Genomic DNA, 10800 nt, shown 5'->3' with positions numbered 1-10800 from the left:
GTGGTGAACATGATGTAATCTATGCAGAAATAGAAGTACAATGATGTACACCTGAAATTTTTACAATGTTATAAACCAATGTTACTGCAATAAACAAAAAATTTAAAAAAAAAAAAATATATATATATATATATATGGGCTATTTAAAGAAAGCAAGTTCAGGGACTGGGACTCACTTGCCTGCAAATGGCCACCATAAAGTCATTTGGAGAACAAATATATACCTTTGTCTTGGGTGGTTAAGTCCATCAAGCCATAGAAGAGCAGGTGCCAGCATGGAAAATAACCAAGCTGCCACGGCCAAGCAGCAGCAATTCAGTGGTGGTAAGAGGCAAAAGGAAAGTGATGTGTATGTAGGCAAACTTGATTCCAGCACCTCCTCAATGCTAGATGTGTCAGCATTTCTTTCCCCGGTTGTACAAAATCCCCAAGTACTACTGAGTTGTTTTTAAAGGGACATAAAATTCTGTATTGGTTGAAGTAAAAAAAAAAAAAATCCACCTGTGCTTATCAAACTAAATGAATTGGTTTGTGCATTAAAGTTACAAAATGTGCAAATTTATATCATTGCTCTTTATAACATACTTGCTTATCTCATTTTTCTTGGAAGAGATTAATATATTTAATATAAAATATAAATTAGAATCTAAAGTCCACAGTGGGAACTGAAATTATTAGTAGATTTTGAAGAATGGGGTGATATTTGTGAAATTATAGCTATTTATCACTGGATGTCATGTTCGAAGACTTCTCTTCTGATGGTGATTATAATCTTTGTGTGTGGGTGTGATTGAGAAGAAAATATGTCATCAGAATTTTAAGGTGATCACTTTTTACGTTATCATTTTTTTACTAACATACTATTTTCAAAGTTCTGTTCTATTAGCAAGTGTTTATTACTACAACAGTTTTCCTTAAATAGAGAATTACTTAATTAGGTATTTCTAAGAGATCTCATTTATTTATTGTTTAGGAAGGAACGACTCAAAGGCTCAAAGAATTTTCATATGTAGATAGTGAATAAATCAGAAGTAAATGTAAAATCTCCCTTCCCCCAGCCAAGTTCTTGAATACAAAGTTGACAAATGTTTTCCTTAAAGCAGCAAACCTATCAGACTGATAAAATCACTACTGCTATTACGAGTCAGACCATAAATTTTGAAGGGTGTTTCAGTGTGACCTTCTGGCTCTTCTTGTACTTTTCCTCTTTATAGTTCCTCCAATTTGGTTTGTCTAGCAGTAGCTCTTTCTATCCATGTTTTCCTTCTATCATGTATGTGTTGCTAATAGTGAAAATGATTGCTCAAACTCAGCTAAAACTAAAATGAATTATAATCTTGTTGCCTTAAACACCAATCCAAAAGTGAAAACTTACCCTAATCTCTCAGGTTGATTATGCCCAGAAGACTTTTAAAAAATGTCTCATGTAATCATCTGCCTATAGTCACTAATGCCAACATGTAGGGCCCATTTCAGTTTTAGAAAGATTTCAAGCCTTGTTGGAGATGGAAGTCATAATTGAGATCAATACTCAAGTTGATCTGGCTGCTTCTGTAGTTCTACTTAATGTCCCGGTTCTAGTAACTTGATTTCTTCTTGGGATAAAGTTCTCACCTTATGACTCAGTTTCCTATCTGGACTCTGATATTAGTTCCGATCTTGATAAGTAACCCAGAACATCAATGACTTCAGATCGAGATTTTGATTTTCTCATGCCCCCATCCTTGCCACTTGAGACCTGATTCTGAACTTCAGACCCCATGCTTTAGGGCTGGCTTCCTGTTTTCTCACATCTCTTGACAAGTAATAGCCTGTCTGCTTACCACATCTCAATATACTGCTTCCCTGTAGGTCTCTGTTCTTTGTGCCCTGCATGCCAGCCTATGTCACCTTTACTGTAGCCTCTCAGGCTGACTAGTTACCTGTCAGTTTCTCTCAAGATAACTAACTTTTCCTAGATGGTTGGACTTCCTCACCTGACCAGCAACTTTTCCTCTAGTGAATACATCTAGTTCCAGGTCCAAACTCTCTAGGACTGGCCTCCTGTCTTGCAATCAAACCTTCTTTGAAGAGCCATTCAACAGAGGAAACTGAAATTTTCCATGCTAACACTGTCTGTTTCAAGATCTCTTTGAAGATGGCTATCACAACACAATATTATACACTAGATATTTGTTCAGAATTTTCCACAAATCTTTTATTCTCTCTGAAAATTACAGATTCATATCTCCAAAATCCACTAGACATAAGAGCTATAAAAATTTAGATAAAAGATGCATGTTCTTTAAAAACATCTCTTCATTTTACCACATATAAAATATATCTATCAGAAAAAGTATAGTAACGTTTCTGTTTAATCTATTAAAACATGTTACCTATTTAAATGAGTCATTATAAGCTTGTCATGTAGAAGGTATCAATTAAAATACCACAAAAGAAAACCAGTGCCTCCATTAACATGACATTCAAATTAGTAGATGAAATATAGAGACAAAGAAAAACCGTCAGAATTACAGGGAGGAGAAAGTATGACCTTGTGCATGCTTCTTTCAACATCAATAGATTTTAAAAATTGGAGTTAAGTTGAATTTGATTCATGTATTCAACTCGTGCTTGAAAATATTTTTATCCAGAAAAATGAAGCCTTTTTCACAAATTCCCTTAATCTATGTCAGCTTCATTTATAACCTAACCCGATGAAGACGTTACTTTCTTAAATATACCTCACATTATCCTCTCAAAATTTATCCATTAAGGGGCCGGCCCAGCGGCGTAGCGGTTAAGTTCACACGTTCCACTTCAGGGGATCGCCGTTTCGGATCCTAGGCACAGACCTACTCACCGCTCATCAAGCCATGCTGAGGCGGTGTCCCATATAGAAGAGCTATAAGTCTAAACTATGAGTTTATGTTTATACAACTATGTACTGGGGCTTTGGGGAGAAAAAAGAAAGAAAGAGGAAGATTGGCAACAGATGTTAGCATAGGGCCAATCTTCCTCAAAAATAAATTAACTAGGGGCCAGCCCGTGGCTTAGCGGTTAAGTGCGCACGCTCCGCTACTGCCGGCCCGGGTTTGGATCCCGGGCGCACACCCGACGCACTGCTTCTCCGGCCATGCTGAGGCCGCATCCCACATACAGCAACTAGAAGGATGTGCAACTATGACATACAACTATCTACTGGGGCTTTGGGGGAAAAAAAAAAGGAGGAGTATTGGCAATAGGTGTTAGCTCAGAGCCGGTCTTCCTCAGCAAAAAGAGGAGGATTAGCATGGATGTTAGCTCAGGGCTGATCTTCCTCACAAAATAAATAAATAAATAAATAAACTAATTAAAAAATTATGCATTAACATCATTTGACATATGACGTGGGAGGTAAATGCATAATAATGTGGTTCAGAAGCACATCTCCATTTCTGAAACAGTCATCTTAGGATGACATTAGGAAAATAGTATCAAATAAAATATAAATCTTCAACAAAAGCCCCTTAATTTGTAAGAATACACTCGAAATCAATAGTAACTCTTTTTGAGAGGCAGTATGTCAAGGATTTTAAGAATCTGAGTCAGGCAGAAATAGGTAAAAATCCTGATTCTACATTATAGTTGCTGCATGACCTTTGACAAATCTTTCCTCCATTTCATCATTTGTCTCCATAACCATACTTGTTAAAAATACTGAATAAGCTAACTTATATAAACTGCTTGGTGGTGTGCCTAGCATGTGGAAAATGTTTAATAAACAGTAGCTAGTATTATTACTATCTTATTATCAATAATCACTATGTTCCTATAGTTCTTGACCTTTATTTTCATTTAACTTGTATTATAATATTCTGAAATGCCTTTGATGACATTCACTTATAACATTTCATCACAGACTCTATGTGTGGGGATTTTTAATATTTAATCAGGCTGTGGTATTTTGCTTTTGCAAAAGGATGTGTTGAGACGTAGAAAAGACAAATGAGAACATTAAAAAGGTGCATTTTAAGTAGTTTATTTCTTGAAAATACATTCAGAGCACAGGAAAATCTATTCTTTCATATGCATTCTTTTGAAACCTCTTGCCCAGCGAGGCTGCACGATCATTCATCATTTCCTACTGTTTCTACATCCATCACATCCTTTTCCTTTGCCTTCCATATGATCTCCTTAGCTTTTCTGATTGTAGTAGCAAGCAGAACTAATCGTGAATAAATTCAGATTTAGGACAAAGGAGAAGCGGAGTGGCCAGATATAACCTTAGGTCTCTACAGCCCGTGGCCCTCAGGGTATTCTTATCTATCATGAGAAAGAGGTTATTACATCCCAGCTGTGCACAAGGCGAGGATGGGCATTAGAGAAAGCAAGTTAAATGGGCATGATCTGCTAGCTCTGGCAGGCATCCTTAGGTGTTGATTATTTAGCATTTATCAAATGTCCCCTGTGCTGTCTCTGTCAAAACAAATCTAGGGCTCTGCTTTGAAAAACCTTGTGTCTTAGTAAGGCCAAAAAGAAAATAGCCAGAGTAGATATATACAGGAGATGCTTGGCATAGATTTATATATTTTATGCTAAGGAAAGCAAACAAATAGAATATGATCCTCCTCTCTCTCTGTTGTAGCACTATGGCATTGGTATTGCTGAGTTAAAATGTTGATAGTGGGGAGAAATTCAAGATAAGGGGGTGGTGGGAACTATTGCAAACACATTCTCATCTCTCCTTTTATTCAGAAGCCTCCTTTTTAGTCCTCATTTTCTCTATAAGTCAGAAAACGTACATTAAACCTATTTAATGTCCCCAGAATTGTGCTGTCTTTTGGGGGGAGGGGGGTCAAAACAGAATATAATTCCTGCCTTCGAAAACCGAAGAATTCCTCACCTTTAGGGAGAGGAGTCACGTATACTTGAAACAACCAGCAAACAGTTCTAATAAAAATATTAAATTCTACATATTATCAAATACACAATAAGGGCAGAATGGGGTTGGAAAAGAAATAAATCAGAGAAGACTAGAATAGTTTAAAAAATTATGGATTCAATTAAATTGTAAGTGAAGTTTTAGCGTCAAATTTTAAACATTGTTTGTTTATATAGAGTTGTTTTCTTTATATTTATCCTTAATTTTTTTCTTCAAAGAGTTGTGAGATAATACTCAAGATTTGCAAATGCTATTTAAACACAAAAAACACAATGAGGTCAATTCCCTCATAAAGTAATGAAGAAGAAAATGAGAGGATTTTTGCATAGATTGATACACTGTCTTGGGTGACAACATTATAAAGGTAGTGATTGATTGAAGATATGGAAAACTCCGAAATTTAATAATTGGACAGAAGAAGAGAATCCAGAAGATAAGCCAGAGACAGAGTGGTCATAATGGTCAGAGGCGAGCCAGGACTCTGGAGGCCCAGGATATTAATTTTCTATTGCTTTTTAAAAAATATTTTTTCTTGTGTTGTAGGAGCACTTAACACAAGATCTACCATCTTAGCAAATTTTTAAGTGTATAAGTGCTGCATAACATATTACCACAAATTTAGCTGCTTAAAACAACAGCCATTTATTTCATCCAAGTTATGTTGGTCAGAAGTCTGGACACAAGGTCTCACAGTCTAAAATTGAAGTATCAGCCAGGTTGGTTTATTATCTAGAGACTTGGGGGAAGAATCTGTGTATAAGCCCATTCAAGTTGTTGGCAGAACTCAGTTCCCTATGGCTGTAGGACTGAGGTCCACATTTTCTTGCTAGCTCTTGGCCAGGGGCCTCTCTCAGCAACTTAAGGCTGCCCACATTCCTTCACACGTGCTCCCCTACCCTCCACTCCATCTTTAAACAAGCATTGGTGAGTCAATTCCTTCTCACACTGAATCTCTCTGACTCCTTTTCTGCAACCAGCTGGAGAAAACTCTCCTTTTAAAGGGCTCACTTGATTGAGTCAGGCCCACCTGAATAATCTCCATATTTAAAGGTCTGAATTAAAACTGACTTGAAACTTTGATTACATCTACAAGATCCCTTCACAACTGTCCTTAGATTAGTTTGATTGAATAAACAAGGGGGAGGAATCTTGGGGTGGAAGCATCTTTAGAATTTTGCCTACTACATCCAATAACCAAAGAAAAAAGATTTTAAGAACACATGGATAAACCAAGTGTAAATAGCTATGGCTGGCTAAATAAGGGCACGTGCTAAGTAAAAGACACTGTATTGTTAATCATGTGGAGCATGGCGACTTTTGAGTGAGCTAATTTGGCAGAGTGATGGGGTTGAAGAGACATGAAGATGGTGTTGGAAGAGTGATGAAATTGCAAGGAAATGAAGATTGAATGGGTGGTTGGAAAGCATAGGCACTAAATATAGCATAGTCAAGAAGAAATAGAAATCGATTCCTAGATACATTTAGACTAATGTTGAAGAACCCCAAAGATGACTAGAAAAACTTAAAAAGCACTTAGAAAAGATATATTACTAGAGAGAAACGAGAGTTAAGCTCACAAAGGCAAAACAAAATAAATGAAAAACAAATAAAAAACTCGACAGCAATAATAGAAGTCAGAAGATAGTGGAATATTATTTTCAAATTATTGAAGAAAAAAATTTTTATCAACCTAATAGTGTGTGCCTAGCAACACTGTCTTTCAACAAGGAGAGGAAAACAAAAATATTTTAAAATACATGAAAATGGAGAGATTTTACCATAAATAAGCCTATACTGAAAGAACTTCTAAAAGATCTATTTACTAATGAGAATGCTTAACAGTGAGAAAAAAAAAAGATTAAAATGTAGGCATATCTAACAAGTATTTTTCCATATAAAATAAGAATAATAACAACAGCAGCAACAAGTCTAATATGTGGAGCTCAAAAAAGGGCAGATACAACCTATTTAACACAATATAACGTGTCAAAACTGGGATGACAAAAGTTAAAGAGTTCTAGGGTCTTTGCATTGGTCAGTAGGTGTTTGAATTATTAACTTTAGACTGTGTTCAATAAATATTCTGGATAAAATATCAAGTATAACCAGTAAAAGAAAAGTGCTGTATGCATTCAAAACCAATAAAAGGAAAAATGATATGTAAAAGCAAATAAACATAGCTCAAACAATCTCCAAAAAACCAAGAAAGGAGAAAAGAAGCAGCTCAGAGGAAATGAAACAGATATAAAAGGAAAAGTAAATTCATAGAAGCTCCTCCAGGCATTATCAGTATTTATTATACCTGCTGTGATGTATAAAATGTATACGGCTAGAAGCCCACACACCAGACATGCCTGGAATGGTGTTTATTGGGGAAAACCCATGGAAATCGGAGCAATAACAAGTGTGCATGTCTTCTGTTGACCGCTGAATTCTAGAGCAATAAAGAGACATATCAGGGTAGGCCTTAGATTCTGGAAGAAGGTCCTCACATAGGAGCTGTGGAGCTGTTAAGCATCGTTAATCCACGGGAAGCATTAGTCCCTCCCATAGTTAGATCAGGAGCCAGACTATAATAGCAATTTGACAAGGCAGAACCTTGACTCCAGCCCAGCCCTGCAATCTCAGCCTTCATGGTAGGTGGGTAGCATTATCTGCCCCTTCTGATTCAAACCATGTGATTACAGCCATATATCAACATAGCAGCAAGATTTCACATACTCCCTTCATATGATCAGGGGCTGGGGTCCAAACCTTAATATGTACCAGGAATGATTTTCTTAGTCACCAGGCCATAACTCATCTCCATGGAGCTTTACAGGAGTATATGCACTGGACTCTTTTGTTGCTGGAGACCAACCTGCAAGAGACCAGTCTGAGATATGTTAACCCTTACCTCTCAACAATGTAAGAACTAAACTTGTTAATCAAGATACATATTTTCAGGTTATATAAAAATATCAAATTTCAGCTATATGCTCTTTATAATAGATGCACCTAAAACCGAAGGTAAATATTGAAATTAAAATAATTAATAAATATATACTAGGGAAACACTAATGAAATTACACTTGAGTCAGTTATACTAATATCAGAAAAATAAACCTAAGCAGGATAGATTTAGTATATATTAAATATATGCAATTTATTTATATATAGAAAAGTGTCAGTTCTCTAAGCAGTATTAAAATGCTAATTCTTATATGTGGTAAAATACTCTTACAATATGTGAAGCAAAAGTGGCCAGAACTATAAGTTGAAACAGACAAATCCAATAACATAGTAGGAGATTTCAACATAACTCTGTCAGTTTCTAACAAGTCAAGCAAACAAAATAGTCACTAAGACATAGAAAAGTTGAACAACAAAATATGAACACACTTTACTTAGTGGCCATATGCAGAACTCTCCAGTAACTAATGGAGAATAACTTAAGTATATGCTATACATTTAGAAAAATGGACACCTAAACCATAAAGCAAGTCTCAAAAAATGCCAAAGAAGCAGTATCATACAGACTACTTGTAAATAACTCATTGATCAAAAAAGAAATCCTAATAGAGATTTCAAAAAATATTCAAAACTAACCAATAATAAAATGCGATGTATCGAAAGATGACATGCATTGTAGACCATGAGCATTTTTTAAAATATCGGATATCTAAACGCTAAAATAAAATTGTATTAATATTAAAACAAAATATGGGTGAATTCCTTTACTATCTAGAAAAGGGTAAAAAATGCCTTACTGTGATTCAAAATCTAGAAGCAAAAAGAAAAATTCTTGATAAATTCAATTACATTAAAAATGTGTATGATATAGACAAAGAAGAAAAAGGAAGGAAGGGATAAGGACAAATGACAAAGTTGGATAAAATATTTGCATCTTATACCACATACAGAGGGCAAATATTGCTATTATATAAAGAACTTCTGAAAAATAAGAAGAAAAAGTCCCAAAACTTTAGAATAAAAAATAGGCAAATAATATGGAAAACAGTACACAGAGAAAGAACCAGCGATGGCCCTTAATCATATGAAGTAATCACATACATAATAAGAGAAATACAAATAGAAACTACACTGAGGTATCATTTCCAACCTTGGCAAAGCAGAACACTTTGACAACATACTCTGTTGCTAAGGCTGTGAGAAAACAATCATTTTTACACACTGCTAGTGGAAATGCAAAACCATACCACCTCTAAGAATTTGATATTAGCCAATTATTAATTAGCAAAATTACACAGGCATTTACCCTTTGACTCAGAAATCATCCCACTTCTAAGAATCTATCCCTAAGATACACTCACAGAAATGTGAAATGACTTATACACAGAGCTATTTATTTACTTGCTATTTGCAAAAGCAAAATAGTCACAAAAAATAAAAAGAACAATGGAATATGTTACACCTTTCTGGGTATCTTTTGGGTAACAAAGGTGTGGGAACTCATACACACACTCTTATACTGATGTTAGCCCAGGGCCAGTCTTCCTCAGCAAAAAAGAGGAGGATTGGCATCGGATGTTAGCTCAGGGCTAATCTTCCTCACAAAAGAAAAGAAAATATCTAGCATTTATCCTTGTTCTTCCCACCATTTCTCTTTTGTTTCTTCCCATCTAAAGTTTACTATTTCTTTTTTTTTTTTAAGATTTTATTTATTTATTTATTTATTTTCCCCCCAAAGCCCCAGTAGATAGTTGTATGTCGTAGTTGCACATCCTTCTAGTTGCTGTATGTGGGACGCGGCCTCAGCATGGCCGGACAAGCGGTGCCTTGGTGCGCGCCCGGGATCCGAACCCGGGCCGCCAGTAGCGGAGCACACGCACTTAACCGCTAAGCCACGGGCCGGCCCTCCGTTTTCTATTTAAGAGCCTGTGGAAGAAAAAAGCTTAAGACCACTCAGTGGTCGTTCCTACCCATTCACCAGCGTGAGCAGTGGGAGCTGCAGGGCAGTCTTCAGTGGCGGGCCGGGCGCTCTAGTCTTCAGTAGGCAACTTAGGGAACCGCGGAATAGGCGCAGAAGACACCTGCACGCCTTCGCAGCAGTCTGCGACCTCGAGTTTAATAGCAGTCAACTCAGGAGCTGGAGAGGTCCATTCACCCTGAAATTCTTCCTTGATCACAGCCTTGTTAGCAGCGGCCTGCTCTTCCTTTCCAGCCTCCTCAGGATCTCTGTAGAAGTAAAGATCAGGCAGACCTCCCGCGAGTGCGCACGGGAGATGGTGCCGCACAGGCGCAGAAACTCCTGGCCCAGTCTCCACCACATCAGACCCACCTAGTGGGCTTCCTTGTGGCTGCATGGGATGGCAATGTCCACATAGCGCAGAGGAAAATCGGTGTTACACAGAATGATGGTAGGCAAGTTAACTTAAGACGCCTCTGTAAGAGGCTGGTGGCTAGTCCTGGGATCAGTAAGCACCAGAAGTCACGGCTCCAGGAAGGCTGCCTGGATCTGGCTAGTGAAAGTTCCAGGAGTGAAGCGGCCAGCAGTAAAAGTGGCCCCGGTGACAGCTACAACCTTCAGCACAGCCCACTGGCCAGTGTTCCTCGAGGATATGATACTGACATCAGCTGGATTTTCAGTGGCAGCAATGGCATGAGCTGCCAGCAGAAACTCCTCCCAGGTTCTCTTCAGATTTATGATGTAGATGCCATCACTTTTCCTTTTGTAGATGTACTGTTCCATTTGGAAGTCGAGGTTGGTGCCACCTTAGTAGGTTCCAGCTGTACGGAATTTGAGGACATCCTCCTCCTTCATTTGCAGAACATTAAGGGCCCTGGACATAGTGCAAGTTTCCTCTTCTGACAGGAACCCAGGACAACGCCATATGGACTCCTCACTAGGTTTTGTGAAAAGGTAGAATTTATTTTTCTCTTTCTAAAATAAATAA

At 37.4% G+C, this 10800-nt stretch overlaps 1 pseudogene; it reads right to left on the bottom strand.

The window, feature by feature from the left end:
- Positions 1-9798: 9798 nt before the first annotated feature.
- Positions 9799-10694, bottom strand: LOC101392018 (small ribosomal subunit protein uS2 pseudogene; annotated as a pseudogene).
- Between the last annotated feature and the right edge of the window lie 106 nt (positions 10695-10800).

Source organism: Ceratotherium simum, chromosome X, assembly GCF_057802395.1.
Source record: "Ceratotherium simum simum isolate JZ-2026a chromosome X, ASM5780239v1, whole genome shotgun sequence".
Lineage (NCBI taxonomy): Eukaryota > Metazoa > Chordata > Mammalia > Perissodactyla > Rhinocerotidae > Ceratotherium > Ceratotherium simum.
Note: the sequence above shows the minus strand (reverse complement) of the source record. Positions and strands in the feature narration are given on the sequence as shown.